The sequence below is a fragment of the Peromyscus leucopus genome, chromosome 9 (genome assembly GCF_004664715.2).
Source record: "Peromyscus leucopus breed LL Stock chromosome 9, UCI_PerLeu_2.1, whole genome shotgun sequence".
NCBI classification, from domain to species: Eukaryota; Metazoa; Chordata; class Mammalia; order Rodentia; family Cricetidae; genus Peromyscus; species Peromyscus leucopus.
In genome coordinates, this window is record NC_051070.1 from 38,599,250 (window position 1) to 38,614,171 (window position 14,922).

The 14,922-nt window shown below is 35.5% G+C and overlaps 1 non-coding gene across 1 annotated transcript; it reads left to right on the forward strand.

Moving 5' to 3' along the window:
- The first annotated feature begins 14,084 nt into the window (after window positions 1–14,084).
- LOC114699919 lies at window positions 14,085–14,190 on the forward strand. The gene has a single exon (XR_003735616.1). It is a non-coding gene; the product is annotated as a U6 spliceosomal RNA (small nuclear RNA).
- The last annotated feature ends 732 nt before the right edge of the window (window positions 14,191–14,922 follow it).

Genomic DNA, 14,922 nt, shown 5'->3' on the forward strand with positions numbered 1-14,922 from the left:
GTATGTATATGTAGTAGCATTTTGTCTGCATGTTTTAAAGTGCACCGTGCATGCGCCCAGTGCCTGCAAAACTCAGAAAAGGACACAGGAACCCCTAGAACTAGAGTTACCACCATTGCGAGCTATCACATGTGAGCTGAGATTCAAACTTAAGTCCTCTGTAAGAGCAGTAAGTGCTTTTAAATCACTGGGCCATTTTTCCAGTTCCCCTACCTTTGAAGTTTTGATGGTGTTATTAGGTTTTCTCCACTTTATTCCTAGTCAGACATACAAGAATAAAACTTCAGCAGAAGTGAGAGATTCACTCACTCACAGTTTGCCAATAAGTCAATATACGTCAAGGCTCCGAGGACAGGTAACAGAATGTTCCACACTTGGGTCTCTACATATATGCCCACAGAACCCTGTGTGATACATGTTCAAATTACTCTCATTTGCTCACAGACTTTTAAGTCAGCCAACAGATGTCAGGCAGTCAGAACTGCAATGTGATGGCTGGTGTCCTGCCATAATTCATCCAAATTTAGCAATCACCTTCTTGTCCCAGAAGTTGATGTTTTCAAGTCTTTTGTGTGTTTTCTCATACTGCTGCCTGGGGTATTTTCTTGACCTTTATATATCTACCATTTAAAATCTTATAAACTGAAAACCATGAGGCTAGTAACTATCTGATCTTTTTGGTTTAGACACTCCCTGTTTTTAGCATCTATTCCTACTTTCTCAAACCAAAGCATTGGCAGGCAGGGTCTTACCCATATGTACTTGCATGTAAACAATTTAAATACTATATCATGTCTCTTGGGATTCATTTGATACAGAAATACAACCTGATAATCCTGAAGAAAATTCACGAAAATATATGAGTAGGGAAAAAGATCACAAAACAGCAGCAACAACATAATGTTCTGATTTACCCAAGGCATGCAAGATCAAACACACCCCAGTGTGATATGGCTATCAATATCACTTAGGTACCTGCAGACTGCTAAGTGTTGTGAGCTATAAATGGGATTGTAGAGAAGATATAGTTGTTACTCTTGCTATACTCACAGTATGATGTAGATAAAAGACACACACAACAAGAATAGATCAACCAATGCAAGGTTAAATGCTGAAATTAAATGCAGAGTAAGGACACTGGTTTCTTGTGACTTCGAGTTCTCCAGAGCTATTTACCTTTCTAGGCAGGTGAGAGTTCTCCTTATGGCTGTAAAATTTCTTAGCCTATATATTACATTATATCCCTCTCATGCGTTATGATTTATTAATAACTAAGACCTATCCTTCAGGAAACTTTGACACCTGCATAAACAGCCAGACTCTGTTTTATATTTATAGATGCAAGGTTGAAAGTTTAGATAGAGCAGCATGAGAAGTGGTTATTTTATCTTTTCAGTTAAATTTAATTATACATATCCTCACCTCTCAAAATGTTATTTATTTGGCTTCCTTGGGTACAATGGTGCTTCAGAAGACAATATATCAAATGGTTGCATATCCTCTAACTCCTCCTTTCTGATTTAGTTAGAGGCTGCCACATATTGTAATGCTGCTGCAGGATAACAAGACACAGTCCTTGCCCATTAGTAACAAAAACAATTACTCAGAGACAGGGACCTTGTCTTCATTCTGCCTCTATTCTTTTATCCAAATTAGAGTTCCGCTTCTATGAGAAACCATTGCTTTCAAATTTTCCAGCTTGTTGTATTGCCCAGTGAGTCACTTAATTTCTGAAGTTAAATGGGTTTGATACCGCCATATTTGTAATTTATGTATTCTTAAGAATTCAAGTTATTTCAAGGCTGAGAGAATTTGTTTGATATATTTTGAAAGAGGAATCAAGCTGTTATGCCCTGAAATCTAAGTATGAGAGAAATCCCTTGCAGTTTTCTTTGGGCACTGCCTGCCTCACTTGTGGTTGCCAAATATTGTGGTTTTGACATTTGATGCCACCATGTGGTCCTGTGCTAAGAACATAGCCATATCAAAGAGAGTCAGGTTTTCATTGAAGTTTCGAGAAAACAGTATTTTACTGACCCTCTGAGTGGCTTCTTCTCGTTATTATGCAGACCATTACTTTGTACATACATAGATACCACAGATTAGGAATTATTTCTTATCTCCTACTAACAATTGTGTGAGGAAAGGGACTATGCCTACCTAAATGTGATGACTAAATGGCTAGATGTTGGGACAAATGAAATGTTTAGCATTAATTGATTTTTTGACACTCTTTCCAACCATTGTGTCATGTCTCAAGTGTGGGTGTATGTATCTGTGTGTGTGTGTGTGTGTGTGTGTGTGTGTGTGTGTGTTTGTGTGTGCAGATGTAACCAACTGTCTTATTAAATAAGAAACACAGAACCAGTGTAAAAGAGAAAGCCAAGAGGTCAGAGCTCAGAGCTAAAACCTTACCCTTCCTCCTGCGGTGGTCCTACCTCTCCGAAAGAGACCTACTTCCTGTGTGTTTGTCTTTAATATAGTCTTTCTGTTCTGCCTTCTCATTGGTTGTAAACCCAAACACATGGCTGCCTCGTCACTGCTGGTAAGTACAGCCCTCCAGGTCTTAAAGGCATATGTCTCCAATGCTGGCTGTATCCCTGAACACACAGAAATCTACCTAGTTCTGTCTACCAAGTGCTCTTGCTATGGATCTAATAGCTCTGACCCCCGGGCAACTTTTTATTTATTAACATACAATTAAAATCACATTTCAGTACAAATAAAATACCACCGTGTGTGTGTGTGTGTGTGTGTGTGTGTGTGTGTGTGTATTAATGTGTGTGAGAATGCATGTGTGTGGGTGCACATGTACTTGTGTGTAAGTGCTTGTTGCTGCGACAGCACGACCTTGTGTGTTACTCCTCAGGAAAAGTATCCATCTCATTTTGTGATACAAGGTCTCTCAATACCCTGAATCTCATCTATTAGGTTGGGTTGGCTGGCCAGTGATTCCCTAAGACTCTGCCTGTCTCCCTTACCTCAGTACTGACATAACAATTACATGTGGCTACTAGTGCTGGGACAGCAATTACATGCTGTCACTAGTGTCTTCTCCTCCTCCTCCTCCTCCTTCTCCCCCTCCTCCTCCTCCTCCTCTTCATCTTTTTCTTCTCCCTCTTCTTCTTTTTCTCCTCCTCCTTCTCCTCCTCCTCCTCTTCTTCTTCATCTTTTTCTTCTCCCTCTTCTTTTTCTCCTCCTCCTCCCCCTTCTTCACATAGGTTCTGAGGAATCAAACTCAGGTCGTCACCCTTGCTTGGCTAACATTTTTTCTTTACTCGACTTTTTGTCCTGTCATCCTATGTCTGTTTTAAATCACTGCTGATATTCGCACAATCCAGTAACTTTTTCAACACATTGATCACACTAAAGAATATGCACTAAAATGCCCCAGCCAGCATTTCTTTGTACTCATGAAAATATATGTCCTTATCAATAGTGAAAAATCAAAGAGACCAATGCTTGTCATTGACATGTTGTGTTTATCACCCTACTAATCCCTCTCATAAGTTGAACTTCATTTAGCACAACTTCCCTTCTAGCTTTCTTCTCATATTTTCTTCATGTTTCCCTGTATCTTTTGCCTTAATTTTTTTCTTTTTCATCTTCCTTATTGACATAATTTAAAAAATCTTCTTACTTCTCTAAGCCAAAGGGTTTTTTTTGACATATACATGTAAATATAATGATGTTAATAAAATACAGATACTCTGATGGTCAGGTGTTTCTAAGGCTCTCATTTTCCAGACTCTAATGATAGCTTGGCTCATGTATGTGAAATACTTCATCAAATTGAGATTAGTACTACAGTTCTTTATTGAATCTTTTGCATATGAAGTAAAACCTCTTTCCTGTACTACTGAAATTGGTGCTGTTCATGCTCCATATCCAGAGTATCAGCAAGATCCATGAAATTGCTGTACAAATTATTTTTAATGATGTTTACCACCAAATACTTAGACCTGAAAATTTTAATATGAATGAATTAAAATGAATACAATTCATACTAAATATTTTCTTTTATATGGAAATTTATCAGCTATCCTGGGATAAATTCACAGAAATAGTGGAGAACCTTATGTCTACCTTTTAACATGTTCCCGTGAGTTCTGGTTCTCAGAAAGTCTCCCACTTGTAATGATTATGTAATACCTACAGATATACTGTTCTATGTTACAACTGAAATAATGCACCAGTTTTGAAGGAAATGTCTAGGGAGGAGAAATGAAAAGAAAACTAAGTAAATCTGTTTATATTGTCAAAGGTAAATGGAAAAGGTAGGCATTGGGGGTGGAGTCATGTTCATAGCACTGTTAGAAATCCATGGCTATGGTAATGGCTTAGTTGGAGAAGTGTCCACCATGCAAGCATGAAGATCTGAGTTTAGATCTCCCCAGCCCTGATCAAGAGACGCATGGTGCTGAGTTTGCAGGCCAAGCTGGCCAAATTGATGAGCTTACATCTTAGTGAGAGACTTTGCTTTAAAAAATAAAGATGGAGAGTTCTCAAAAAGTACAAATGATTCCAATTTCTGGATTCTACCTTCACAAGTACACACATGCACACAGATGCCTTCTACCCTTACACTAACAAGCACATTCACCACACATAACACAACACACATATCAAAAAGAAAACTCTTGTTTTAAATTAATGTTTATGTCTAGGCAAACATGTCTGCTTAACAATCCAAGATTCTTCTCATTTCTTGTAGTCAGTAATAATTAAAATACTTAAATTTTCAGTTGTGACCTTGTATATCAAATAAAATGAGAAAATAAGTTCATGAAATGCTATATATTATTGATTAATGTAAACTGCTTACTACTATATTCCATCAGCTTTCTATTCTAAGAAACATTACCTTAGAAAATAGAAGATGGGTTAGATATTGGGTATACCTTAGTATTGGAGGGTTTTTTTTACCCTGAAAAGTATTTATACTTATAAAATCTTGATTATCAAGTGAATGAGATGAAACAGGTGAGTGAAAACAATATTTATGCTCTTAAAGATCCATTGAACAGCTACTGTTCAATTATCCATTGGGCAAAAGAAAACTGGCATTGGATATTTTAGAGAGAGAAAAAGAAGTCTGACATCTTCAGCTTTGGAAATTTCAGGTTTTCTAACTGTAATTCTGCAACTGTAAGCTAATTCTCTACTTGAACATTAATTATACAAATACCATATGTTTACAAAATGCTTTCTGCAGCTGCCTCTTAGTGTTTGGGGAATATTGTGTTTTTCTGATGCTCTAGTGAGAGGCCATTTCTGTAGCTGAAGGAGAAGAACATCTAGGCAAATCCCTTCCCAAGAGGATCTTGATGGCTGCTACTAAGAGCTCAGTTACATTGTCATTGTCCATATGTTTTTAACAGTGGAATGGTTAAGAGCATAAGCTCTGAATACAGACTGAGTTGGTTCATAATCATTATTCTTGGATCTAAAAACTGTGTGACCTATGCCAAGTCATATATATATATATTACAATTTACCCACTTGTGTTAGATTGAGTGAGAATGGCCCTCATAAGCTCACATGCTTGAAAACTTGGTCCCCAGTGGGTGGAACTACTTAGAAAGGACAAGGAGGTGTGGTCCTGTTGGAGAAGGTGTGTAATTGAGGACAGTTTTGGTTTTTCAAAAGCCCATGTCATTCCCAGTTAGGTCTCTTTCTTTCTCCAAAATGATGATCCAGATTATTCTCTAGCTACTGTGGCAGCACCATGCTTGCCTGCCAGTTACCATGCTTCCTGACATAATGGTCATGGACTCTAACTTTATGAAATCAGAAGCACCCAAATTAAATGCTTTCTTTTATAATTTGCCTTTATCATGGCATTCCATCAAGGCAATAGAAAAGTAACTAACGTAGGATCTGTTTTTGAAAAGAAAGTAACATATCCTACCTTGTAAAATTGAGTCCTGTGTGAAGTAAATGCTGCATAGAAATGTCAACATCTATGATTAAAAATTTCTACTCACACTTCTGAGTTGTAAAAGCTAAGTTGCTTAGCATGTTAATATTCAATTTCTGTACATTTACTAAAAAAAAAAAAGTAATACTGAAATGAAGAGCTTCCAGTTAGGTCTGGGGTAGGGTATTTGCCTTACATGCATTTATACTTAAAGGGAAATAGTGAAAGAAAGAATAAACAAAAAAAGGAAGGGTGAAAAAAAAGATCTGGAAAAAGGATGTAATTCAGTTGGCGAAGCGCTTGCCTGGTGTGCAAAAATCCTTGGGTTTGATAGCTAACAGCACACAAACTGCTCATAGCGGCACATGTCTTCATCATGTACATGTGAGGTGGAAACAGAAGTAAAAGTTAAGGGCCATCATTGGCTACACAATGAGTATGAGGCTAGCCTGGGATGCAAGACACTCTACATCAAAATATGAATAAACAGAACTACAGAAAACTAAGGAATTCTGAGAGTGGACGAAATCCCCTTCCTGAGGGAAAAGCACAGCAATTGGTTATCCAACACGAAATGGACAGCCATGAAAACACACATGGAGGTAACATTATAAGGACTAGCAGGTTGTATTTATGCTTTTACGAATATGTCTGTGCATATACATATGTATGTAACTACAATTAATGGTTAAAAGAGGCCATGGAATTGAAACAGAGCAAGTAGGGTTATATAGGAGGATTTGGAAGGAGAAAATGATGCAATCATATTACAATATCAAAAAAATTAAAAAATAATAAATGAACAAAAACATATGTAAGCACACTTCTGATTAGCTTGTCAAATTGCAAAAACATAGGAAAATATTAATGTCGATGAATGTTAAAACTGAATTTGCAGACAAAATCTGAAGAAAAAAATGAAAAGATTCAAAATTTAAATTGGGTCAAGTATCATGGTATATTCCTTTAATAACAGCACCAAGGAGGTTTGAACAGTAGGGTAACCAGTTTGAGATCACCATAACCTGCCTATATATCAAATTGCAGGTCAGCATAACTATGTAGAAAGTTCCTGCCTCAAAGCAAACAACAGTAATAACAGCAAAATTAATGAAAGATAAGCAAAGAAATGATCACCCTGTCAATCATTGGAATGAGCTATAAATTGAGGGGCGTATTAAATATCCAGAGATCCTATAGAAGGGAATGAAGAGAATCAATTAGAAGATAAAGGTTTATCTACATATTTGATACATGGTCAATGAATGCTGCTGGAACTCTTCTGCTTCTAGATCAGCACATTGAAATCCAGCTCTGACTTTATTAGTCTGAGATGTGACCTGGAATCCGATTCCAGCTTAATTACTTGGAGCTCTGACCAGAGCATCAAGATTTTTAAATGTCCTTGGAGATTGTAATGACAAGCAGCTTAGGAAACCATCCCTGCACACAGTCTACCATTTCACAGTTTCATGCTCTGAATCTGGGACATAGTGTTTAAAGCCAGTTATAAAAATGGGATAGGAAGTTTCACTTGATTCTAAATTATTTATATTTTCCATTTTCCAAGTATCATCAATAAACATAAATCTTGAGTGATGTGATGTTTATGTGGTTTATTCAAATTAGCATAGAAGATTGGAAAATAATAGGGTTGATCTAAGCTACTCTCACTAGTTAATTAAAATTAAATTTCTAAGTCACTGAAATAATTTCCAATAATGTCACAAAGTAGCACTTCCACCATCTCCTGTACACTAAAGTCGGACCTGTATTTTATCTCCTTTATTCCACAAGATGTGAAGGCATTTAACTGTTTTTAAACAATGAACCTTAGTTGATTTGTTTTCCCATGTTTTCTGGGACTGGATCTCCAGTACATGAACCTGTCTTTAAATAATTATTGCTAGAACATGTATCTTGTATCTGCCTAAAGCATTTACCTCAGGTCAGTCTGAAAATTATATTAAGGTGAAAGGAAAAGGTACATTTGAGTGAATGGAAAAATATAATATGGACATTAATTTAAAATACTTAGAATCTCTAATGTTTCGTGTAGATGTGTATAAAGATGTGTACATGTTTGTGTAAATCTGGAGATAGAATAATCTTACTTCATAAATTTTAACTAAAATTCAGATACAGTTAAAAATGTGGTCAGGATTTGAAAGTCCCAGAAAATTTTACTTCTTATAATATATTTAAAAGTATAAATTATGTACTTTAAGGAACATTAAAGTTATTTTTGTTTATGTTATAAGCCATATGTGAAATACATTGTTCTAAAAAAGCTTATGTGAGCTGATGTAAAGAGAGCAATAAGCCTGCTGAGATAACCACATCCATGTCTTCAAACATGGGCTAACAACATGGGAAGACTCAGGCAGCATTAAGGTTATAAATGGGAACCAGATTTCTGATTGACCTATCTTGAGATGACCAGGTTGTCTTTGATTTCTTTGTGAGCATGAAGTGTCCATGGAGCCTTTAAAAAGGGAAGGAGCAAAGCAGACCAAAGACATGATTGACCTTTATTCACTTTAAAGATGGAGCAAACTATCTGCACAAGAATGAAGTGATCATGAAAACCAAACAAGAAAATGAATTTCCCATTCTTTCAGGCAAAAATCCAGTCTTGACACCTTGGCTGGAATCCAGAGACACCCTTTCACACGACCAGGGTCCAGGAAGATAATGTTATGCATGTGTGATTGTTTCAACCACAAAGCTTCTCATCATCAATTGTCACAATAGCAGGAAACTAGTATAACAACACAGAGAAAAATAGAAAAGTGTAAAATAAGTTAGAAATAAGTAACAAATATGGCACAGAAGAGAAAAAAAAATAGTGAAATGGTACAACAGCATCAGGAACGATTACAGCCAGGGCAGCAACCTAAGAGTTCTAGAAATAACACTAAGTAAAGGATATGTTCAGCTAAAACACTGTAATTCCTGGGAGATGAAAGCAAAAAGATAATACTTATAAATGAAGACCTTAAAATTCTCACAGTATAGTTTGCCATACAGTGTGTTGGCAGGCATGCTGGCTGCACTGGAAACTTGGTATAGCATGGGCTGCCTGATGAAGGCTCCCTTCTTTTTAATCCAACTTGAAGCATGGCTGAAGAGAAAGGTTGATGATTTCTATCAGGACACCTGAAGGTGAGCTGACATTTGCTAGGAATATTTCTTTTCTTACAAAATTGGTTTTCTATCATGAACTTCTATGAAGGAACATGATGCCGTTGATTAGTAATACACATGCCCAGAAGTCAGTAAGGCAGTTTCCAGGTGGCATCAGAGAAGTCTCTGTGGCATAAACACTAGATGTGCTGGGGCAAGACTTAATGAAGGAAGATAAGCAGAGGATAAAGAATGCTATTTAAGAAAGGGAATGAGTGTGAACAGAAGTACGTAAAAACGGAGTGTGTTACAGGGACAGTAAGTAGATGTAAGGAGGGGAAAATAGAAATGTAGAATTAGATGAGGCAAAAGACTGTGGAGGCACATCCTTTGGAAGCCTGAGTAAAAAGACAAGGTTTCTGAAAATTATCCTGTTAGTACTGGGGTTAGAAAATTGATGGTATTAAACCAAGGTAGTAAATCCTTCAAGTCCTTGCCTTAAGCAGACTAGCCCAGCATTTTTATATGAGATGATAATTTAGGATTGAGGCTTGCTGGAAATAGAGAGACCCTGAACAAAGCTACAGAATCAGCTATAATAAGAATTTTACCTCGTGCAAAAGTAGATGAAAGAAGTGGAAGATTTGAAAAACATTATGAAAATAAATTATGAAGGTTATAAAATATTAAATTTTATGAGCAGAAATATGGCTCAGCTGGTAAGACAATTGCTCTCTTTCAGAGAACACTTGTGTCACATGTGCACAAATATATATATATATATATATATATATATAATAAATCGTTTAAGTATTACATTTTTAATTAATTAATTTTCACCCATGTTCTTCAGTTGAACATTTTTTTTTATATAACCAAGCTACAGGCTCATTGATTCTTACCTAGAAACAGCATTTATACATCACTTTTTAGCACATTCACATTGATATATTCCAAAATTGATTTATACATCTGGAAAGTATTTCTTGAATCCATTGCATCCCACTCACAATGATGAGCCTAAGGACACTATAAATGTGATTTGATATATAACAATTTTATCCTTAGAAAGGAGCCTTCCAGTTATTTATGCTGGAGGATAATAGCTGTATAGAGCAAGGGAAAACTTGAAAAAGAGAGAGAGCATGTGTGTGTGTGTGTGTGTGTGTGTGTGTGTGTGTGTGTGTGTGTGTTTCACTAAGTTTAAAAATAATTGCATTTTGTTACTTCTTTTACTTTATTTTAGAATACAGATATAATTATATCATTTTCTCCTTCCATTTCCTCTCTCCAATCCACCCATGAACCCCCGGCCCTCTTCCTCTCTTTTAAACTCAAGGCCTCCTTTCATTTTTCATCAGTTGTTATTGTATGCATATAATAATGGTTAGTTATTTAGGAAGAGCAAGGACATCTTTTCAGTAATGTGCTACTAGATAAAATCAATACTATTGTTTAGGCTGCATATTTTTATTTTAATCAATCTATTTCTTAGTGAAATTAATGTGTTGAACATATATGTGCCTATTTTATTTTTATTATTGATTTTATTTTTTACATTATAATTTAATTACATTTTTCTTTCCATTTCTTCCCTCTTAACTTTCCCATATAACCCTCTTTGTTCTCTTTCACATTTATTTTTCATTAAGTTTTGCTTCAAACATTCATGTATAGGTATGCACATATGTGTTCCTAAATACAGCATGCTCACTCTGTATGTTAGTTTTATGTCTGTTTTTAGAGCTAGCCATTCTTTATTCTGCAGCTCTGAAAGACAACAATATGATTTACATTTCCAAGTGAACCTGAAGTGGCATACAGATTGTTTATATTGTCTGTTTCTGCAAAGAAATAGTCTTAGAAAAAAATGTAATGATGGTTACATGTCTCTCATTCATGTTTATAGTTCATTTATAGTGTATTTCACAGTATAGAATTTGCTGAAGAAAAAAATTTCTTTAGATTTTTGAATAGCTATATTATTTTAACTTGTGAAAGTTAAATCTAAGAGAATAATGAGCATGTTTTATGTTTAATGAAATTACTTTTAAATGTATATACTTTGTATTATAGTCTTCAAGATCACATAGGAAACTCAAACTTTAAGTTCAGTTCAAAGCCTGCATAATAAGAATCACTAATTCATTAATGTAAGCAAGCATCTACCTTATCAGACAGTTTGAAATTAGAGTATAAGGAAAGATGTCTTGTTCACTACAACTTAATGATTAAAATATTGGTTCATATTCTAAAGATACTTTATCCAGATAATAAAGGTGAGTGAAGGTTTACAATAAATAATTATGTTGCATGGATTTGTATCTTTTTGAATTCAAGGTGATTTTATGGACATAACATACAATGAGATATCACATCATAAGTAATGAATGTGTCTCATTGTAGAGGATCAGAGAATAGCAAGTCCAGGTGCCAAAGTATATTAATAAGTAACTTCAAGTTCTATGTGTTAATCACAACGTTAACTTGGAAGATTTTTTTTTCCTTCTGTGAGCTGACATATACCATTTACTGAATCTAAATTTTCTAACTCTGATTATACTAATGGTAAGTTTGGAAATGTATACATAGTCTTCTAATCTGCATGCAGACCATACTGAATTTAATAAATCATTTCAAATATGAACAGATGATTTGCTATGTTTGTTTAGAGATATGGCTTAAGTTTCTGAAAAAGGGTATGTAGGCAGCTTCTTCCCAGCTACACCATGTTAATATATTCAACACCAAGATCCTATCTAATGCCTTGAGACTGGAAATATTAAAACAATAAACCATTAGTTAAAAATGTCAATGAAATGAATACACAAATCTGTGTTTCTTAACCGTGAATTGTGTTATTTAAATATATTTTGTATAGTACAATACATAATTAATTTATCTACATGTATATATATATATATATATGTCATAGAATAATTACACTTATGTTTGATCAAGTATTTATGTGTCAGCATTTGATTCAAGTTAAGTAAATTTTCTGTGTATCAAAGTTCTTGCTTGTAGTATGCTCATTAAGTTCTAGTTTTATGAGAAAATGTAGAACGCATTGCCTCAAACATGTTTGAATGTATATTTTTCAAGTATTTGTCTTCACAAGTGGTTACTAATATGAGTGAAGTAGAAAACACAGTGTAATTGAGTAAAATGACTTCTTTCCCACCTTTCACTGGAATACATCTTATAGACTCTCAAGTTTGAGAGGATAGAAGCCACCTAAATTAAAATCCACCACCCCCTGATACTTAATTGCTGACACTATGAAAATCTGTTATAATATGAAATACCTCAGTCTCACAGTAATGGAAAATCAAAGAATGGGAGTAATTTTCTAAGCTGATATGGAAAGTTCTACATATAACTTAGCAATGTTTTGGCGTTAAAGTCACTTTTAATTGTATATTCTTCATGTTTGTTTCTTTTCTGGCTCCAACTCAATCAAATATAGCAAAAATATGTCTTTTGTCTATATTTCCTATTGAGAGTGAATGAATCTCAGGCCAAGTACAGTGCAAACACAACTTGAATTTAGCTCACCATCTGCCGTCAAGAGATAGAATGAACAAGTTTCTAGCAGGCTCATTCAGCCGAGCCATCGACAGCTCCTGCAGTAGTTCCCCAATCCAGCTTTGCTTCCTCATCAAAAGGCCTCACTGAGGTCACAAATGTGTTTAATTTTCTTTCTAATTGTATTTTATCACAATTTGTTGTCTTCTTATACAAAAATTTTCCTTTACTGTTACTTGAAATCTGTTCTCAACCATCAGTCTGTCAAGGTACACCCAGGTATTGATTCTGGGGTTTCCAAGGGCTAGAAATAGCTATGCAAATTCCTCCTACTTAGATACTGCCTAATAGTTACCTGAACTATGGCAGGTGGAATTATTATACCATTTATTTCAAGAGGAAGTTCTATACATACAAATTCTTTATTTGATATTTTGTTTTGTATTGTTGTTAATTTTCTCACTTTCATATGCCTTGGCCTTTGACAACATCAGCAACTTCATCACTCTCAATTCCAACTCCAAGATGTAGAATTCAGTCAACTGTGAGAACAATGAACTTCTTCAAATTCTGCCCACATTTTATCCATGGTAACATACCACTCATATTTGTTCTGAATTATTTATTCATTCATTTTTTTACTTACTTTGGTAGTGAAAACTCTCTAGGCTTCAACAGCTCCAACATTGTGGATACGAATGGTGGATATGGTTAGTTTAATAAGGCACCAGTATCATATAAACCCTCATGTATGGAAAAAAAAATACCCTCAACCTCAGATTCAAAGTTACGGTGCCAGGGCATCCTAAGTCATAGCTCACCTGCTGTCTTCATCAATACATCATTTTTTCCCTACCCACTCCTGCCTCTCTGTCTCAGGCTGCAGTGCCACATCTGTCTTCTAGCTATTGTGTGTAGCTACAGTTTTCCTGCCTTGCCCACAGTCAGGACAAATCTTTGTCACCTGCCAGTCCCACAGCCGCTCAGACCCAACCAAGTAAACACAGAGATTTATATTGCTTACAAACTGTATGGCCGTGGCAGGCTTCTTACTAACTGTTCTTATAGCTTAAATTAATCCATTTCCATAAATCTGTACCTTGCCACGTGGCTCGTGGCTTACCGGCATCTTCACATGCTGCTTGTCCTGGCAGCAGCTGGCAGTGACTCCTTCTACCTTCCTGTTCTTTCTTTTCTCCTCTCTGTTAGTCCCGCCTATACTTCCTGCCTAGCCACTGGCCAATCAGTGTTTTATTTATTGACCAATCAGAGCAACACATTTGTCATACAGAACATCCCACAACAATTATGTGGACTTTAACTACAGTCATCTTACACCATCTCTAGTCCTTACCATAGAACAAGGCAAAAATATTCCTGACCAAACTCTAGTCAGGCTTCTCTAGGCCCTGTTCCCTAAGAGTTAGCTTTGTACTTTGCTTCTAAGTCCAACCTTTGATCCATCAATTGTTAGAAGCCTGTTGCTTGGTCAGTCTGCAAAGAAATGCCAGTGCTCACTATAGCAGTACATGTACTAAAATTACAATGATACCAAGAAGATAGGTATGGCCTCTGCAAAGGAAGAAAAGGAAATTTCTGAATATATATATATATATATATATATATATATATATATATTGAATATATATATGAATATATATATATACTCATTCTCATTCTGAATTTTGTAATGTTTCAACAATTAAGTCCCTCAAAGAGATGTGAAAAAATCATAAAGAATCATACTATTAACCATTTACCAAAAAGAAAAAAAATACATGTAAGTCTCTCACTCTCATATGTGTGTATATATGTATGTTTATATATATATATATGTATATGAATATGTATATGTATGTGTGTGTGTGTGTATATTGTGTATTCTCTTCTTGGCTAGCAATGTCTGCTCCAAGAACAAAAGATGACCAGACAGCAAGACATGAAATGCCATCTTTTCAGTTTGTCAGGGTTATCCAAAAGACTCCTAAAACACATAGGCCATTGCTACTTCCCTACTTTTACCCCACAAAAGTAGAACTTAAGTTCTTGCTACTTCAGATACCATGCACTTCAGATACAGGGCTCAGAGGCACCCTGAGCTGGAACTGACCTGAATTGCTTCTAAATACTAGCTTGTATACTAGCTTTCACAGTACCAGAAAGCTCCATGCAAGCTTCCAAAGGAGAAGAGCAAACAACAGTGTTACCCATCTATGACATCTAAGAACCACAACAACAAACAACATGACATGATACTCCTAAGGGTGCAGTAGGGCATGTATATGTTGGTTTTAACCAAAAGCTCTCTAATTACTCTTAAGACTCAATCAACAAGGGAGAAATAAATC